Source organism: Oryctolagus cuniculus, chromosome 19 (genome assembly GCF_964237555.1).
Source record: "Oryctolagus cuniculus chromosome 19, mOryCun1.1, whole genome shotgun sequence".
Taxonomy (NCBI): domain Eukaryota; kingdom Metazoa; phylum Chordata; class Mammalia; order Lagomorpha; family Leporidae; genus Oryctolagus; species Oryctolagus cuniculus.
In genome coordinates this window covers 55,127,390-55,148,215 of record NC_091450.1, presented here as the reverse complement: position 1 = coordinate 55,148,215, position 20,826 = coordinate 55,127,390, and the positions used below count along the sequence as shown (strand labels likewise).

The window sequence follows — 20,826 nt, the reverse complement described above, 5'->3', positions numbered from 1 at the left end:
CTGAAAATCATAAAGGTTATATTTGACAAACCAACAGCCAATTTTATGCTGAATGAGGAAAAGATTAAAGCATTTCATCAAAATCTGTAAAAACACATGGATGTCCACTTTCACCACTCTGACTGAATATAGTACTGTAAATTTTCACAAGAGCAATTGAAGAGAACAAAATAACACGCACTAAAATTAGAAAAGAACAAGTCAAATAATCAATGTTTGCAGAAAACATGATGTTGTTCCTAGAACACAAACATTCCACCAAAATGCTGCTTCAACTGATAATCCAATTCAGTAAAGTTTACATACAAATAGACAAAAATAGCTGCCTTTTTACATATTAACGATGGCCTCACTGACAAAGAGAGCAACAAAAAAATCCAATTTACAATAACCACAAAAATTAGTATATTTAGGAATAAATTTAATCAAATAAATGAAAGCTCTTTATAATGAAAATTATAAAGCACTGACCAAAGAACCATCAAGGACACAAAACTGGAAAGGTATTCCTTTTTTTGTGGATTGGAAGAATCTAAATCATTAAAATGTCTACCTCATAAAGAAATCTACAGAATACCAATGATGTTCTCTACAGAATTAGGAACAAAAAACAACCCTCAAATTCATACAGAACCACAGAAGATCCAGAACCGCTAAGGTGATCCTGAGAAAATAAAAATCAAGCTGGAGACATCACAATACCTGACTTCACAGCATACTAAAAAGCTACACTAATTAAAACATCATGTGACTGGCAATAAAAAAACTGAGACATAGACACATGGAGCGAAACAGAGAATCCCAAAGTTAATGTAAATACATACAGCCACCTGATTTTTGACAAAAGGGTTCAGACCTTTCATTGGTGTAAGGATAATCTCTTCAACAAACGGTGCTGGCAAAGCTCGATAGATTTGTGTAGAAGAATGGAATTAGATCCATATCTCTCATCATTTATAAAAATCAACTGAGATGGGGCAGCCGTGCACTTCTCAGAAGACTGTTCTTACAAGTATGGTCAAAAACAGTGAGGCCAGGTGCCAGTGCTGTGGTGTAGTGGGTAGGGCCACCAGTGGCACAGGCATCCATTGATCAGACCAATTCCTGCCCTGGCTGCTCCACTTCTGATCCAGCACCCTTTTAGAGGCCTGGGGAATGGCTGTTGAGGATGGGTCGATTGTTTGGGCCTCTGTCACCCTTGTGGGGAGACAACGTGGGGCCCCCGGCTCCTGGCTTCTTATAACCAGTGGATGAAAGATCTCTGTCTCTCCCTCCCTCTCTGTAACTCTGACTTTCAAATAAACAAACAAATCCCCCAAACAAACCAAAAACTCTGTAGTGGTTTCTCATTAAGGGCAGTCCACCATAGGCAGATAAACCATTCAATCAGATCTGTGTGAGACTCCCCATTCCGCAGTGTGTGAGACTCCTCGTTCCCCAGTCTGCAATGAACATTTTCTCTTGGACTGCTGCTGAGCTGCCTTAGGTTTGCCAGGGCAAGGCAGGCAGACTATTTCCTTGGGAAGTCCGCAGTGTTGTTATCTTGCTATCTTTCCTCCTAGCTTGGTCATTTTCTTGAGGGAATTCACATCTGATTTTTTGCCTGGAGAGCGGAAGTCTGACATTCAAATTCTTAAAATCTCAAATATATTATTTTGGCTGCAGCGTATTTTAGCCACTAGTGTTGTAGACAATGAAACTGAATGGGTGGTTACATGGATGTATGAAATATATTTGCTTGAAAGAGACTGAAATCTAACGTTTCTGCTATAAATTGAATCTGGTCTTAATGCATGTCTATTTCAGGTATTTCTATTTAGGAAACATCATCTACTAATAAAATTTAAGAAAAAAAAATATTTGGAAGTTCAACTAGTAAAACAAAATAAGAGGAATGTAAATTGGAAAGTTCTCTAGGCAGAAGTCATGTACTCTGATAACTATGTGTCTCCCTCTAAAATACATTAAATGCATGAAGTAGAGATTTTGAACATGCAATGAATTTTTGTAAAACTCCTTTATTCTTTACCAAAGTCACATTGCCTTTAGCAATGATATAGTAACATCACAAGGGATTCTGTTATGGATGCATTTCCTACATGGTTGATGAAAATTATGTACAGCAGCCGGCGCCGCGGCTCACTAGGCTAATCCTCCGCCTAGCGGCACCGGCACACCAGGTTCTAGTCCCGGTCGGGGCGCCGGATTCTGTCCCGGTTGCCCCTCTTCCAGGCCAGCTCTCTGCTGTGGCCAGGGAGTGCAGTGGAGGATGGCCCAGGTGCTTGGCCCTGCACCCCATGGGAGACCAGGAAAAGAACCTGGCTCCTGGCTCCTGCCATTGGATCAGCGCGGTGCGCCGGCCGCAGCGCGCCGGCCGCGGCGGCCATTGGAGGGTGAACCAACGGCAAAGGAAGACCTTTCTCTCTGTCTCTCTCTCTCACTATCCACTCTGCCTGTCAAAAAATAAAAAATAAATAAATAAAAAATTATGTACAGCAATAAAACCAATTTTTATGAAACAGCAAAGTAGAATGATCTTGTATATATTTATTTGATGCATTCATCAAGCCACTTTCCTCTAAAAAATGTGCTGATGAGCGTTAATTGATCAAGGGAAAGAATCTATTTATTTAATAAACAGAACAAAGATAGGTCAGAGACCAAAATTTAAGCACTGAGACTATGAAGCTTTTGGAAGCAACTGCAGAAGAAATGCTCCAAGACACTGGAGAGGGGATGACTTCTTAGACAAGACCCTCAAAGCACAGGCAACAAAATCAACACTAAACAAATGGCATTATATGTAAGTCAAAAGCTTCTGCACAGCAAAGGAAATCATCAACAGAATGAAGAAAAATATTTGTAAGCTAACCATCTGATAAAGAATTAATCATCAGAGTACATCAGCAACTTAAAAAAGAGAACAAGAACAACAAAAAACCAACAACCAGTTAAAAAGTGGCCAAAGGAACTCAACAAACAGTTCTCTAAGGAACTACAAATGTCTAACAAATCTTGGAAAAAATGCTCTACACCGCTAGCCAACAGGGAAATACAAATCAAAACTGCAATGATAAATAACTGCCTTTTATTAATTGTTAAAATCCATGATATAGAATAACAAATGATGAGAGGATGTGAAAAAAGGGGAACTCTGGTATACCAACTGTGGGAATGTAATTCGTTCAAAGACCGTGGAAAATAGTATGGAGATTTCTTAAGAAACCAGAAGGAATTTGTCATATGATCCTGAAATCCCACTGGGTTTATACATATAAGGTATTAGCATCATGTATCAAAGAGATACCTCCACCACCATGTTTTTTGCAGCACTGTTCACAACAGACACAGCAAGATAATGCATAAGAAAAATACGGTATATATCTATAATGGAATTTTTATTCAGGTATAAAACATAGCAACACTTGGCCGGTGCCAAGGCTCACTTGGCTAATCCTCCGCCTGTGGCGCCAGCACCCCATGTTCTAGTCCCAGTTGTGGCGCCAGGTACTAGTGCCGGTTTCTTCTCTTCCATTCCAGCTCTCTGCTGAGGCCCAGGAGGGCAGCGGAGGATGGCCTAAGTGCTTGGGTCCCTGCACCCGCATGGAAGACAGGGAGGAAGCACACAGGTTCCTGGCTTCAGATCGGCGCAGCGCCGGCCGCAGCGGCCCTTAGGGGAGTGAACCAATGGAAGGAAGACCTTTCTCTCTCTTGCTCTCACTGTCTATAACTCTTTCTCTGTCTCTCTCTCTGTCTGACTGCCTGTTGAAGAAAAAAATAACAACACTGGATGCAACTGAGGACATCAGTTAGTGAAATCAGCCAGAGAAATACAAATATCACATGTCTTCTCTTATATGTGGAAGCTAACATTTTTAAAATCAAAACACAAAATCATAAAGAATGCTTTTGTACATCACTATTGCTCAAAACTTTGTTTTATAACCTTGTCAAACCTATGGTTAAGACAATTATACTACTCTTGTGGAACTGTGGTCTTCCTACCTTTCCTTGTTGAATACTATGGATAGTGGTGAATTAAGACTGTGAATAATAAAGTGGATTAAAACTATACCTCATAAAAAATAATGAAAAGAAGAGAGACAAGGGAGGGAGAGGATGGGGGAGAGAAAAATGTGGCTGTCTTCCTGGAACAGCACCTATGAAATTCATGAGAATTTATTTCAAAAATAATTTAAAAATAAAGAACATTATACTAGTATAGTTTTAATGATCTGTGATTACTTTAAAATTTATGCTATATGGGTAAATGGTCATTTTCCATTGAACTGTTCATACCTGTTGCTTATTTTCCACTAAACTAGGGTTTCTGTTTCTTTTACCCTTTTTTTTAAAAAAAAAATATTTACTGGCTGGCGCTGTGGCTCACTAGGCTAATCCTCCACCTTGCAGCGCCAGCACACTGGGTTCTAGTCCCGGTCGGGGCGCCGGATTCTGTCCCGGTTGCCCCTCTTCCAGGCCAGCTCTCTGCTGTGGCCAGGGAGTGCAGTGGAGGATGGCCCAGGTGCTTGGGCCCTGCACCCCATGGGAGACCAGGATAAGTACCTGGCTCCTGCCATCGGATCAGCGCAGTGCGCCGGCCGCAGCGCGCCACCCGCGGCGGCCATTGGAGGGTGAACCAACGGCAAAGGAAGACCTTTCTCTCTGTCTCTCTCTCACTGTCCACTCTGCCTGTCAAAAAAAAAAATATTTACTTTATTTACTGTATTTACTTGAAAGGAACAGTTACATACAGAGAGGGAGAGACAGAAAAAGAGATCTTCCATCTGCTCACTTCACTCCACAAATGGCCACAACAGCCAGGATTCAGCCAGGGTTCAGCCAGGATGAAGCCAGGATGAAGCCAGGAGCCCCTTCCCCCTTCCCCATCCCCCCTTCCCCCTCTCCCTCTCCCAAGCACTTGAGCTATCCTCTGCTACTATCCCACGTGCATTAGCAGGGAGATGGATCAGAGGTAGAACAGCCAGGATTTGAACCAGAGCTTGTATGTGATACCACAGTGCCAGCCCCATGTTTTACTTTTTAAACTTCTTACTTGAAAAAGCATTTACCAAAGTCATGTCATCAACGATGTTTTTCATAAGGTTTTATGTGTTCATTTGCCAGGCAGAGTGACAGAGACACAAAGAGAGAGCCTCTACCTCATGACTGACTGACTCCACAAATGCCCCCAAAAGCCAGGACTGGGCCAGGCAGAAGCCAGGAGCCAGGAACTACATCTCAGTCTCCAATGTCGGTGGCAGGAACTATGCACTTGGGCCATTGTGTGTTGCCTCCCGAGGAATTACCAGGAAACTGAATTGGAAATGGAGGAGCTGGGACTCATAACAGGCAGGTTGATGTAGGATGCTGACAACACAAATGCCAGTTTAACCTGCTGTGCCTCAATGCCCACGCATTTCTAAACTTTTCAGATTATTACTCCATCTTAGTCCATTTTGGATGCTGTAAGAAAACACATTACACTGGGAAGTTTATAAACAACAGGGATTTATTACTCACTCTTTTGGAGGCTGGTAAGTCCAAGGTCACAGTGTTAGGGGACTCGGTGTCTGGTGAAACTTCGGTGGCTAATGTCCGTGCACTGTCATATGGCAGAATTGCAAAGGTATAAACAAGCTGCTCCACCAATCCATTCTTCAAATGGTGCTGTGGCATAGTGGGTAAAGCCACCTTCAGGTCTGGCATCCCACATTGGCACGGGCTTGAGTACCAGCTGCTCCACTTCTGATCCAACTCTCTGCTCTGGCCTAGGAAACCAGTGGAAGTTGACCCAAGTCCTTGGGCCCCTGCACCCACCTGGGAGACCTGGAATAAACTCCTGGCTCCCGGCTTCAGATTGATTCAGCTCTGGCCATTGTGGCCATTTGGGGAGTGAACCAGCAGAAGGAACACTTTCTCTCTGTTTCTCCCTCTCTCTGTCTGTAATTCTGCCTCTCAAATAAGGAAATAAAACCTTTTTTAAAAAATAAGGGCAGTGACAGCAGTCTCAGATTTGCCCTCATGATCTAGTCAGCTCCCAGCATCTCTGCTCCTAAATAACAACACACAGAGTATTACATTTCAACACATGCTCAAAAATTGGCTTTTTGAGAAGATAAACAAAACAGATAATTCTCGGAGGGGGTTCCATACAGAGGAATAGGGAAAAGGAGGACTGCTATAAGCTAGGATAAAATAGGAAAAAAGGCAGAGAAAGTGCATTCCCAGGGGAGAGTGCAGATTCTGTAAGAGGAGGAGAGATGCTGTGGATCTGTGTGGAAGCTGCAACAAGCACTGATACAACACAAGACCCAGCAGGTGAGAGCTGGAGAAAGTGCCAGCTCTGAAGAACAAGGTGAGATCACACTGCAGTGGCCCATGCCAATGCTGAAATAGCTAGCCTAGCAGACTGTCTTGGATGTGTCATGGACCCTGTGAGTAACAGGGTATCCTCTACCCCAGCAGAAAAGAGAGACAATTCTCCCCATCCCCTCACAACAGACCCTGACTAGCAGCTCAGAGAGGGCAGCAACCATGTTGGATGTAAGTAGCTAGTAGCTGCAGCAGCTCTCGTGCAGGCTCCCAGCAGCAGTCAGGGAAAAGGCGCCATCTTGTCTCAAGTAGCAACAGCCCAGGTGCACACACCCAGCAACAGGCAGGGAGAAGGAGCCATTCTGACATCATCACTAGCTGCAGAGACTCTTCTAAGTGTCCATAAACTGGCGGGAAGAAGGCATGATTGTGAAACAAGCAGTGCTGTGGCCAGTAGCTCTTGTGGACGTGTATGACCAGGGATTTCACCACAGGGAAAAGTCTGTCTTCCCCACTGACTTTCAGTCTGGGTGGAAAGACTGACAGGGGGCTGCAAATGCACCTATGACTATCACGAGCCCTTAGCCTCTCAACATAATGCAGGCTCTGGAGCTCAAACTCCCTAGTGGAGCAGCCATAGGCAACTGGCTCTCCAAAGTTCTCAGCTTCTCCATGGACAGAACAGGTTAGTGGGGTGGTGTGGATCTTCTGCACCCTGTGTCTATGGGAGCCCTGGTACTGAGACTGTGGGAACCCATGCATGCAGGAGAGGCTGCCTGGTGTAGCTGCATTTCTGGGAGATTACTGTGTGTAGCTCCACAAGCTCAGCACCCTGGCTGCCTGGGGTGGGTCACTGCAGCAGGATCTGTGCTCACACTGAACACTGCACAGATCCTTTGTGCCATTCATGCAGAACCACAGAACAGAATAGTACCCACTGAGGGCTAACACCTGGGTTATTCTCACCTTGGAAAAGAGGAGTGAGGGCGTGATTATGCCAACAGCAGTGACCATATCCTCTTTTCTATTAACAAGAGGAGATCTAACATGCCCAATATGGGTGTCATCCTGGACACTGGTCCCACCGTGGAGCAGTGACCAGAGCTGCCTAGTCACAAGCAGCACACACCTCTGGGTATTCATTGAAACAGCAGACACTCCACTAATTCACAGAGACACAGTCCAATAATAAAAGCCATCAGAGGGAAAAAATTAAGTATCTCCACAAATGCATAAATATAAAATGCAGAAATTCAAGAAACAAGAATAAAGAAAATAACATGATGCCCCTGAAAAAAAACACAACACTGCAATATTGGAAGGTGAAGAAATTCATAAAATTCAGGGAATATATTTCAAAAAATTAACTGTAGGCTTACTCGGAAGTAATCAGAAGCAAAACCACAAATTAAATAAATCCATAACTGATATGCATGAAAAATTTCCCATGAAATTGAGATTTGAAAGAAAAATCAAAATTAAATATTAGAAATGAAGAGTACAATAGATCAAATTTAAAAAATGTGATGGAAAGCCTTAACAACAGACTCCATAAGGCAAATCTCTGTAAAATTAAGAGTCAAACAAAAAGAAGAAGAAATTAGAAAAATGTAAAATAGGGTTTGAGATTTATGGGATACTATCAAATGAATAATATATAGAGTCTTAGGGTTTACTGAAGGCATGGAGAGGGAAAATGGATTAGAAGGCCTTTTAGTGAAATGATTACAGAAAACTTGCCGAATTTGGAGAAAGAAAGTGATGTCCAAGTACAGGAAACACACAGCACTCTTTTTTTTTTTTTTTTCGGTCAGTCAGAGTGGACAGTGAGAGAGAGAGAGAGAGACAGAGAGATAGGTCTTCCTTCTTCAATTGGTTCACCCAATAATGGCCACTGCAGCCAGCGTGCTGCGGATGAGGCACCATGCTGATCTGAAACCAGGAGCCAGGTCCTTCCCCTGGTCTCCCATGCGGGTGCAGGGCCCAAGCACTTGGGCCATCCTCCACTGCACTTCCAGGCCACAGCAGAGAGCTGGACTGGAAGAAGAGCAAATGGCACAGAATCTGGAGCACTGACCAGGACTAGAACACAGGGTGCCAGTGCCACAGGCGGAGGATTAGCCTACTGAGCCATGGCGCCAGCCATACAGCACTCCTAATACACATGACCAGAAAAGACCTTCTCCACAACATATTGTAGTCAAATGCTCCACAGTAAAACATAAAGAAAAGATTCCAAAATGTGCTAAAGACAAATATCAGATTACTATCAGAGTATCTCCAATTAGACTCACAGCTGACTTCTCATCAGGAATTACTACAAAGAGCTATAGCCCAACAAATCAGGAAACCTAGAAGAAAAACATTCCTGGACACACACAACCCACCAAAATTGACCCAGGAACACACACAAAAGCAAACATACCAATAAACAAAAAAGAAATTGAATCAGTAATGAAGACACTCCCAACAAAGAAAAACCTAGGATTGGACAGTTCCACTGCTGAATTCTATTAGACAATCAAAGAAGAACTAAAACCAATTCTTCTCAAGCTATTCAAAACAACTGAAAGAGAGGGAAGCCTTCCAAACTCCTTCCATGAAGATAGCATCACCTTAATTCCAATCAGAAAAGGATACAAGAGAGAAATTACACACAAATGTCCCTGATAAGCACACAAAAAAATCATCATCAAAATACTAGCCAATTGAATACAACAACATATAAGAAATGATCATTCATCTGGACAAAGGGGGTATTATCCCTGGTACACAGCGATTATAAACATTCACAAATCAATGTGATACACCACATTAACAAACTGAAGAACAAAAAACATATGATTATCTCTTCATTAGCACGGACAGTATTTGATAAAATACAACGCCCTTTCATGATGAAAACCTGAAGCAAATCAGGTATAGAACGAGCTTTCCTCAACACAAGCAAGACAATTTATAACAAACCAATGGCCAGCATCTTACTGAATGGGAAAAGTCGTAACCATTCCCACTAAGATCTGGAACCAGAAAACGGTTGCTTCCCTCTCACATCACTGCTATTCAATACAGTCCTGTATGTCTGAGCAAGCGTCATTATGCAATAAAAGAAATCAAAGGGATAGAAATCAGGAAGAAGGAAGTCAAACTATCCCTATTTGCAGATGCCATGATTATGTATATAGAGGATCCAAAGACTCCACTCAGAGACTATTAGAACCCATAGGTGGTCCCAATATGGCAGAGCAGGGAGGAGCTTACTGCTGTAGCCCAGGAAATTATAGTTTAAAAAATGTGGAAAGGGTAGTCTCAGGGAAGAGTTAGGGAGAAAATGGCAGAGGAAACTCTACCAAAATTAGAGAGACAGGGTGGACCTACGTGGCAGGCATGGATGCCCACGGCTCAGGACTCCAGCCTACTCAGCCAAGAGCCTATGGACCAGCACTGGAAAGTGAAGTTAGACCAGACCACAGCAGACCAGCCACTGGTGAAAAAGCTGCAGGAAGAGTCTAGAGGGAACCAGGCTTGGAGCCCCATGGGAGATACTGTACTAGACAAACTAGAGGAAAAAAAGAAAAAGAATGGGATGGACACATTTCTCTCTCCCCAATAACTTTACAACAGCATCCTGTAACATGTCAGTAGAGGTGTGTGATTTTGGATACACATCACAGGTGAGCCAGCTCGTGTCTCTACCCATCAATCAGCCAAGTGGAGACTCTTGATTCTGCTGGGGAGAACTAACAGGGGGCCGACAGCTTGTGACTGTGTGAGGCTTCTGTACTTGGACAGGGAAAAAACTCAGGGTGTGTGGGAGGACTCACAGTGTGGCTAGGACTTTGAGCAGTTACAATGGGAGACTCCATATGCTCAGGGTTTCCTGGTTACCTGTTAGAGATACTGTTAGGGAAACTGATCTTACACTGAGGAATGCACAGATCCTTTGTGTGACTCTTGGGACAGAGCGAATAAATGTAACACAAACTTGCGCATGCCCTTATCCCTGGAGAACTGAACAGAGCTCTTTGGCCAAACCCACTATAAGCCTCTAGATTTTCACTGAAAAGTAGACTTTCCACTATCTTCACAGTCATAGTCCAAAGATAAAAGTTGCCACACACCCCCCAAAAAAAGAGAGAAAGTGGAAACCAACAAGTATCTCCACAAATGCCAAACAATAAATGCACCAATTCTAGAAACAAGAATAGGAAGACAACATAATGTCACCAAAAGAATGTGATACTTTGGGGCCAGCACTGTGATACAGTGGGTAAAGCTGCATTTGCAGTGCCAACATCCCATATGGACACTGGTTTGAGTCCTGACTGTGCTGCTTCCAATCCAGCTCTCTGCTCTGGCCTGGAAAAGCAGTGCAATATGGTCAAAGTCCTTGGGCCCCTGCAGCCACATGGGAGAACCCCAGAAGAAGCTCCTGGCTCCTGGCTGCAGATCGGCATAGCTCCGGCCATTGCAGACAACATGGTAGTGAGCAGCTGACAGAAGACCTCTCTCTCTCTCTGCCTCTCCTTCTCTCTCAGTAGTGCTGACTTTCAAATAAATAATAATCAAAGCTTAAAACAAAGAACATGACACTTCAATGCTAGATTGTGAAGATGATGAGATAGAAGAATTGAAAGAAATGGAATTCAAAAAATTGATCATAAGATTACAAAGAAGTAGTCTGGCACTGTGGCTCACTTGGCTAATCCTCCACCTGCAGCGCCGGCACCCTGGGTTCTAGTCCCAGTTGGGGTGCCGGGTACTAGTCCCGGTTGCTCCTCTTCCAGTCCAGCTCTCTACTGTGGCCCGAGAGGGCAGTGGAGGATGGCCCAAGTGCTTGGGAGACCGGGAGAGAAAAACAGCTCCTGGCACCAGTGCAGCCTTGGCTATTTCAGGTATCTCAGAATTCAATCAGTGGATGAGATTCTTTCTCTAATTCCCATCCTCTCAAATAAATGAATAAAAATTTTCAAAAATTTCAAATTTTCAAAAAATGTTGACTTTATCCCCAGCCCATACTTTGCTTTGCCTAAGTGTTGATGGCACGTATAAATATAAAGCTTTACTATTTCAATTTACACTGGAAGAAGACACTACAGAAAAGGAAAGGAGGGGCTGGCACTGTGGATAGCAGCCTAAACCTTCACCTGCAGCACAAGTACCCCATATATTCATCAGTTCACGTCTCAACTGCCCCACTTCCAATTCAGCTCCCTGCTGATGGCCTGCATAAAGGAGTGGAGGATGGTCCAAGAGCTTGGACATCTGCATGCCCATGCAGAACCGTGGGTACATGAGTAGGGACTCCTGGCTCCCAAGTTTGGCCTGGCACAGCTTGGGCCACTACAGCCATTTCAAGTGTGAACCAGCTGATGAAGGACCTTTCTATCTGTCTTTCCCTCTGTCTGTAACTCTGCCTCTCTAATAAACAGATCTTTAAAAAAAACAGAAACAAACCAGCCATATGCTTCAGCAATCCCACCACTGGGTCTACACCCAAAAGAAATGAACATTATTCTATCAAAGAGATACCTCCACCACCATGTGGATTGCAATATGGTTCACAGCAATCACAAGGAATAAACATGGATTTATTTATAAAGATTAAACAAAGATTTCTATCATCAGATGAATGCATAAGGAAAACATGGTATAGATATACAATGAAATGTATTTCAGGATTTAAAAATAATGAAATTTTATCAAGTGCATCAAAATGGAGTTACTGGAGGACTTCATCTTAGAGAAATCAGCCAGAAAAAGAAAAATACCCACATGTATTACCTTACATGTGAAAGTTAACTTTTTGAAAAAAAAAATCAAAACACAAAAAAAGAAATATAAATGTGAATGTGTATCACTACTGTCGCAAATATACTCCTATAAAACTTTGTTTGAAAACTGGACAAAACAATGGTTAACAACAGAATACTGGATCTGGAATTATGGCATAGTAGGTTAAGCATCCATTGTAGTGCCGGCATCCCATATGGGCACCAGTTCAAGTCCAGCTGCTCCACTTCCAATCCTCTTCCTTGCTGATGGCCTGAGAAAGCAATGGAAGATGGCCCAAAGGCTTGGGCCCCTGCAGCATAGTGGGAAAGATGGAAGAAACTCTTGGTTCCTGGCTTTGCACTGGGCCACCTCCAGACATTGTGGCCATCTGTGGAATGAGCCCATATTTATGGAAGACCTCTAACTCTACGCCTCCCTCTCTCTGTAACAATACATCTCAAGAAAACTAATGTTTTTTTTTTTAAATTTAATGTCCTAAAATAAAAGATCATACTGCTCCAGTAGAACTTTATTCTTTGTACCTTTTTCCTATGAATATTATTGTTACCCTGAATATTACATGGATTATAATCATATCATGAAAAATAGATGAAAAGAGCAAAGGAAGGAGGGGAAAGGGGAAGAGAGGAAATTCTGGGTTTATTCTTAGAACTGTACCTACACAATTCATGAAATATGTTCTCTTTTCATTCATTTTAAAAACAATTGAAGGGGTAGGGGCTGTGTGGCAGTGTGTTAAATCCCAGGCTTGAAAGGTGAGCATCCCACATGGGCACAGGTTCTAGACCCCAATGCTCCTCTTCTGATCTAGCTCTCTGTTATGGCCTGGGAAAGCAGTAGAAGATGGCCCAAGTCCTGGGGCCCTGAACCCACGTGGGAGACCCGCAAGAAGCTCCTGGTTCATAACTTTGGATCGGCTCATTTATAGCCATTGTGGCCATTTGGGGAATGAACCAGCAAAGGGAAGACCACTCTCTCTACCTCTGCACCTCTTTCAGTAATTCTGTCTTTTAAGTAAGTAAAAGTAAATCTTAAAAAAAATTTTGAAAAGAAAAAAGAATGTAGCATTAGTATAGTTGTAATGATCTGTGATTACTTTAAATTTAGGGTGTATGGGAAAAATGGTCATTTTTTCATTCCACTGATTATACTTGTTGCTTATATTCCCTATAAACTAGGGTTTCTGTTCTTCCCTTAATTTTATGAGATTTACTTTGTTTATTACAAAGACACTGTTACATACAGAGAGAGAGAAAGAGGGATAGATCTTGCATCTGCTGGTTCACTTCTCAAAGGGCCAACACAGCCAGGACTGCACCAAGATGATGACAGGAGCCAGGAGCTTTTTCCAGGTGTCCCACATGGCTCCTAAGTCACAAGCACTTGGGCTGTCCTCTGATGCTTTGGTGCTTTAGCATGGAGCTGGATCAGAAATGGAGTAGAGACCCGTGCTGTGGCATAATGAGTAAGGCCACCTCCTGCAGTGCCGGCATCCCATATGGGTGCCAGTTCAAGTCCAAGCTTTTCAACTTCTGATCCATCTCTCTGCTATAGCCTGGGAAAACAGTAGAAGATGGCCCAAGTCCTTGGGCCCCTACAACTGTGTAGGAAGACCCTGAGCAAGCTCCTGGCCCCTGACTTTGGATCAGTGCACCTCCGGTAGCTGTGGCCTTCCAGGGAGTGACCCAGTGGATGGAAGACCTCTTACTCACTCTCTCTACCTCTGCCTCTTTATAACACTGTCTTTGAAATAAATAAATAGATCTTGAAAAAAAAGAAGTGGAGTAAATGAGATTTGAACCAGCACCTGTATGGGATGCCAAATATTGCCTCAACCCTACTTTTTGGTTACTGAACTTCTTATTTGGTAAAGCACTTAGCCTTTTACTAAAATGCAAATATAAAAACCATCCAAAAATGGATGAAAGGAAGGAAGTAAGGAAGGGAGGAACAAAGGGAGAAAGAAAGGAAGAGGTACACTGGGAAAGACAGTTTTGAAAGCAGAGCAGAAAAGGGAATGTCAGCCGGCGTCGTGGTTCAACAGGCTAATCCTCCGCCTAGGGGCACCCGCACACTGGGTTCTAGTCCTGGTCGGGGTGCTGGATTCTGTCCCAGTTGCCCCTCTTCCAGGCCAGCTCTCTGCTATGGCCCAGGAGTGCAGTGGTGGATGGCCCAAGTGCTTGGACCTTGCAACCCACGGGAGACCAGGAGAAGCACCTGGCTCCTACCTTCGGATCAGCGCAATATGCCAGCCGCAGTGCACTGGCTGCGGCGGCCTCTGGAGGGTGAACCAGGCAAAGGAAGACCTTTCTCTCTGTCTCTCTCTCTCTCTCTCACTGTCCACTCTGTCAAAAAAAAAAAAAAAGGAATGTCGTTTATTCTTAGAATTATTCTATAAAATATACCCAAGAATTATTTTAGCCTAAAAAACAAATACAGGCCGGCGCCGCGGCTCACTAGGCTAATCCTCTGCCTAGCGGCACCGGCACACCAGGTTCTAGTCCCGGTTGGGGTGCTGGATTCTGTCCCGGTTACCCCTCTTCCAGGCCAGCTCTCTGCTGTGGCCCAGGAGTGCAGTGGAGGATGGCCCAGGTGCTTGGGCCCTGCACCCCATGGGAGACCAGGAAAAGCACCTGGCTCCTGGCTCCTGCCATCGGATCAGCGCAGTGCGCCGGCCGCAGCGCGCCGGCCGCGGCGGCCATTGGAGGGTGAACCAACGGCAAAGGAAGACCTTTCTCTTTGTCTCTCTCTCTCACTGTCCACTCTGCCTGTCAAAAAATAAAAAAATAAAAAAATAAAAAAAAAACAAAAACAAAAACAAAAAAAACAAATACAAGTCGGCGCCGTGATTCAATTGGCTAATCCTCCACCCTTGAGGTGCCGGCACACCGGGTTCTTGTACCGGTTGGGTCGCCAGATTCTGTCCCAGTTGCCCCTGTTCCAGGCCAGTTCTCTGCTATGGCCCAGGAGTGAGTGGAGGATAGCCCAAGTCCTTGGGCCCTGCACCTCATGGGACACCAGGAGAAGCACCCGGCTCCTGCCTTCAGAGCAGCATGACGCGCCGGCAACAGCACGCCAGCCGCAGCGGCCATTGGAGGGTGAACCAACAGCAAAAGAAAGACCTTTCTCTCTGTCTCTCTCTCTCACTGTCCACTCTGCCTGTCAAAAATAAAAAAATAAAAAACCAAATACATCCACTGCAGACAACATCAATCTTTAATAGAAATTTATATAAAACAGGTAAGCACTCACATTTCAGGAAAATTAAATACATAAAATTTGCACATTCATAAAATTCTGTACATGGAAAATCCTGACTTTCATAAAAATGTAAGCTTGCATATCTTTCTGTAGAAATAACCTAAAAAATAAGAGTATAAAGGCTATATAATTCAGAATAAGTGTGACTCAAAAATAACACTGCATTGTAAAGAATGACACATCCTATAAAGTAAAACATAAGGAAGAATTTGCATTCCTAAACAATGTGACAGTGTAAAACAAAAAGACATGGTTTGACAGATCATAAAATAAAGGAAATATCAGAGATGGAAAAAATCAAATGAGGAATAGCAAGTACTAGAAAGTATACATTGCAACATAAGGGGAAGATATTTCAAGAACTCCTACCTGGTAAAGTGCTGCAGGACTAAGTCATCCCCAGCCCCCAAACAGCAATCGGAACAAAAACTCCATGAAAGCAGAAGCTTTCACACAGAGCTGCCTAGAAGGATATGGAAAATATGCACCACGACAAAGCTGTGTGCAGTTCATCAAAATGTCTTGAAAGCAAACTCGCAACCACTTCTTTCCACAAACTTTTCAAAGTACCTCATGTTGGCCCCTGCATTACATTAAATAACGAGAACAAATGCTGGCACATAACAGAAACATCTTTGAAAGACAAAGAAATACACCTTTACCAAGAGAGAGTCCTCTGCCCAAATTCAGATTCTATAAGCTGACCTCAAGCCACAAATTTCAATCCAGGCTAGATCAGGTTCTTGTCTTCCTAAGCACACACCAATCCAGTTTTCTCTCACATAAGCCTCTCTCCATCCCTGGTATTCCGGAGACTTTTGTTGAAGTTTCCTAATTAACCGTGCACTCATACCACAGTCCCTAAGAAAGACCACACTATACCCCTCACCATTTTCTTACCCTCACTTTTCCTAAGGTCTGTCCCAGATCTAACACTTGGAGACTCCACCAGTTCTACTAGTAGACCTACCAGCTCCTCCCTATTACAACTCTACTGAAAGTCACCTGACCTCCTCCATACAATCCTTCCATTTCCCTGTCTATATCCAGGATGGCAATATACAGAAATTACCTGATTTCAGCTCCCAACACATTGCATGCCCCAGGTTCTTCCATGGCATCTAACAATCCAATCACACCACACAATTTACTTCCAATCCCATCATTCTTAGCCCCGAAATCTAAAACCCAAACTTTTATTAACACATCTCTCCAAACCAGACTTCTTGGGTTTTGTACTCTGACTCAACAGCACACACTTGTCCTCCAGGTCTCCCTCCCATTTCCTGCATACCCAAGTATTCCCCTATTACCATGTTTTTTGGCCCCTAGTGCTCTGCAGAGCCCTGGGGAACTCATTCTCCAACATACTACCCACTCCTGTTTCCATGCTCTCACACTCTGCTGAAGCCCACCAGGCCCCTGCATTTCTCCCCATGCCTGTGGGGCTACCCCACATGACCCTCCCTGCCACAGGGTGGAAGTCTACATCGTGTCAGCCTGGGCCGCCCAACCCCTGGGAACGGGCTATCCCTTCCCTTCCCCTTGTGCACTCAGGACATGGACACAACTAAGGGGGCCACATATGCTCACCAGTTGCTTCTCTCCCGGAAGAAGGTCCAGCTGACATTGAGCAGGAAGCTGTGCAGTCTCCAGAACTGGAAGAACACCCGGCAGCTGAGCTTCAGCGTCCACTCTGGGTGAGTTTCACATCCGTGCTCTGTGGGAGGGAGCAGAGTAGACAGACATCCACTTCTTGGCTTCCTCACAATAGATCTGCTGCCCCCCTGTGCCTCCAAACCTGCAGATTTGGGGGGAGAATGCTGCTGGGTAGATGCCCTGGGCATCTCTGTCCCATAAGCTTAAATGCAGCAAATCCCTCCTGCACTCTCCAAGCCTACCATACTGCTGCAGCCTATAACACCTCTCTCTCTCTCCCTCTCTCTCTTGCTCACCTGTTCTCACAATGTTTCTCTCTCTGTAATTCTTGCAAAAATGCAATAAAGCTTTTTTTTAAAAAAAAAAACACATTATCATCTCATTAGATACAGAAAAATAACCTGAAAAGATTCAATCCCATTCATTATTAAGAAAAAAAAACCGCCACAAAGTAGGTATAAAAGGAATAGGTATCAAAATCATAAAGGCTATGTATGACAATTTGAAGCCAATGGCATGCTGGATGGGCAAAAAGTGAAAGCATTTTTGTCAAACATGTAACACAAGGATGTCCCCTTTTACCACTCTGACAGAATGCAGTACTGTAAATTTTCACAAGAGAAAGAAAGGAGTAGAAAGAAAGAAATAGCACCTAGATTATATAAGAGAAATTGAAATTCTAAATGCTTGCAGGTGACATGCTATGGTACGAGAAAAAATGAAAACAATCCACCAAACACGCTGCTAGAACTGGTGAAACAATTAAGTGAAGTCACAGGTTACAAATAAGCATACTGTGTAAGCAGCAGTGTTTATTCCTTAATGATGAACTCACTGACACAGCAATCAAAAAAATCCCAAAGATAATAACAACAGAAATCAAATGTTTAAGACTAAATGTAACCAAAGAAGCCAAAGAGCTCTATCATGAAAATCGCCATACACTGATGAAAGAAATCACAAAGGACACAAAAAATGGAAAGATATCCCTTTTGGTGGATTTGAAGAATCAGTATAATTAAAATCTCTAACCCACCTAAAGCTACCTAAAGATTCAATTAAATGTGTATCCAAACACCGATGACATTCTTTACAGAATTACATAAAACAAACCGAAAATTCATACAAAATCACACAAGATCCAGAATAGATAAGGTGTTCCTGAGAAAAAAGACAAAACAAAATTAGCCTAGATGCCTCACAATACCTGATCCAAAGTATTCTACAAATGTACACTAAACAAAATATCAAAGCACTTGCAGAAAAAGTGACACACAGACCAATGGAAGAAAACAAGGTGAGCTCCAATATTAATCCAAATATGTACAACACCAGATTTTTAGGATTCAGACTTATCCATTGGAGTAAGGAAAAACTCTTCAACAAATGCTGTTGGCAAAAATGGATGTATCTGTGTAGAACATCGAAATTAGATTCATAACTCCCATAAAATAGGAAAATCAACTCAAAACGGATCAGAGACCTAAATCTATAACCCGAGACTATGAAGCTTTTTGAAGGTAATACAAAGAAAAGCTCGAAGGCACTGGAATAGGCAATGGCCCTTGCAAAAGACCCTCAAAGACCAGCAGAAAAATCAAAACTAAACAAATGGGATTAAATGAAATTAAAAGCTTTGCACAGCAAAGGAAGTCATCACAGATGGAAGAGACATACAACAGAATGAGCAGAAGATATCTGTCAGCTACCTATCTGACAAAGGATAAATATCAAGAATACATCTGCAACTTAGAAAAAAATAGCAGCAAGAAAAACACAACCAATCCAGATATGAAATGGCCAAAGGAACTCAACAGACAGTTTCCCATAGATATACAGATGGCCAACAAATACAGGAAGAAATGCCCAACATCATAACCTATGAGGGAAATGCAAATCCAAACCACAATGGGATATCAGCTCACACGTACATACTGGCTAAAACCCAAAGGATGGAGAGTCACAATGATGAGGAAGATGTGGGACAAGAAGAACACTTACACACTGGTGGTGGAAATGTAAATTGGTGCAGCTGCTGTGGAAAATGGTATGGAGATTTTTAAGAAACCAGAAATAGACTTGCCATATGATGGAGCAACCCATCTATTGGATATAACCGAAAACACATGAACATATTGTATCAGAGAGATACGTACACCACAATATTTATTGCAGTATGCTTCACGGCAGCGAAAACAAGAAATTTTCATCAGATGAATGCGTAAGCATAATACTCTACATACACACACACACACACACACACACGCGTGTGCACTCTCACACAGTGAAACAACCTTACAAATCCCTCTTTCCACAAACTTTTTCAAAAACCCTCATGACACTCTCTGCAATACCTTAAATAACTAGAACAAATGTGGGTACATCACAGACACTCCTTTGAAAGCAAAAAAAAAGAAAAAAAAACACATTTACCAAGAAAAAGTCCTCTGCTATAATTCTGACTTCTATAAGCTGACTACAAGCCACAAACTTCATTCCCAGGCGAAATCAGGTTCTCCATGTACCCAAGCCCCCTATTAACCCTTATTTTATTTCAGATAAGATCCTCTCCAACTCTTGGTACTCTGTAGACTTTGGTCGAATTTCATGATTAAATCAGCACACATTCCCAGGTCCCTCCTGCAAGTTCCCTCGGCCTGCCTCCTGATACCCTTTCCCTCACTTTTCCTAAGGTTGCTCCCCAGGCCCTGTCCCGGGTCTAACACTCTGATGCTCCACTAGTTCTTTTTTTCCTTTTCTTTTCTTTTTTTTGACAGGCAGAGTGGACAGTGAGAGAGAGAGACAGAGAGAAATGTCTTCCTTTTGCCGTTGGTTAACCCTCCAATGGCCACCGTGGCTGGCGTGCTGTGGCCGGCGCACCGCGCTCATCCGAGGCAGGAGCCAGGTGCTACTCCTGGTCTCCCATACAGGTGCAGGGCCCAAGCACTTGGGCCATCCTCCACTGCACTCCCAGGCCCCAGCAGAGAGCTGGCCTGGAAGAGGGGCAACCAGGACAGAATCTGGCACCCCAAACAGGACTAGATCCCGGTGTGCTGGAGTCGCAAGGCGGAGGATCAGCATAGTGAGCCTCGGCGCCGGCCTCCACTAGTACTTACATGTAGACCTACCGGCTCCTCCCTATTACAATTCTCCTAAAAGTCGCCTGCCTTTCTCCATACAATCCTTCCATATTCCCTATCACAGGATAGTGACATACAGAAATAACCTGTTTTCAGCTCCCAAAACCTTGCATGCCCTAGGTTCTTCCATTGAATCTAACCCTCTACTGCCGCTGCATGAAGTACTTACAATCCCATTGTCCTTAGCTTGAAACTCTAAAACCCAAACAACTACTACCATGTCTCCCAAAACCATACATCTTATGTTTTGTACTCTGAGTCAACACATGCAGTTCTCCTTCCAGGTCTCCCTCCCACTGGCTGGACAACCAGTCTTCCCTTCTTAGCATGTTCTATGGCCCTTAATAAACTACAAAGAACCAGGGAACTCATTCACCAACATCTTATTCACCTCTGTCTCTGTGGCCCCCACTCAATTCTAGGAATGCTAGGCCTCCACATTTCTGTCTCTACATGTATATAGGGCTCCCCGACTTGACCCTCCATCCCAAAGGTTGGAAGTCCACCTTGTTCTCAGCCTGGCCAGCCCAACTGCAGGAACAGGGTTCCCTTCCATTCCCTCCGCTCCCCTTTGGGCCCAAGGGCTGCCATCAACAGGACACAGCCACATGTACTAACCAGCTGCTCCTGTCCAGGGTGAAGGCACAACTGGGTT

At 43.6% G+C, this 20,826-nt stretch overlaps 1 protein-coding gene across 1 annotated transcript in view; it reads right to left on the bottom strand.

Annotated features, from left to right (window-relative positions):
* The window catches only part of LOC127486036 (uncharacterized), a 167,068-nt gene that overhangs the window by 122,848 nt on the left and 23,394 nt on the right, over positions 1-20,826 (bottom strand). Inside the window, exon 2 of the mRNA XM_070063826.1 lies at positions 16,966-17,092. The gene's annotated coding sequence lies outside the window, so the exon portion shown is untranslated. The remainder of the gene's footprint in view (positions 1-16,965; positions 17,093-20,826) is intronic.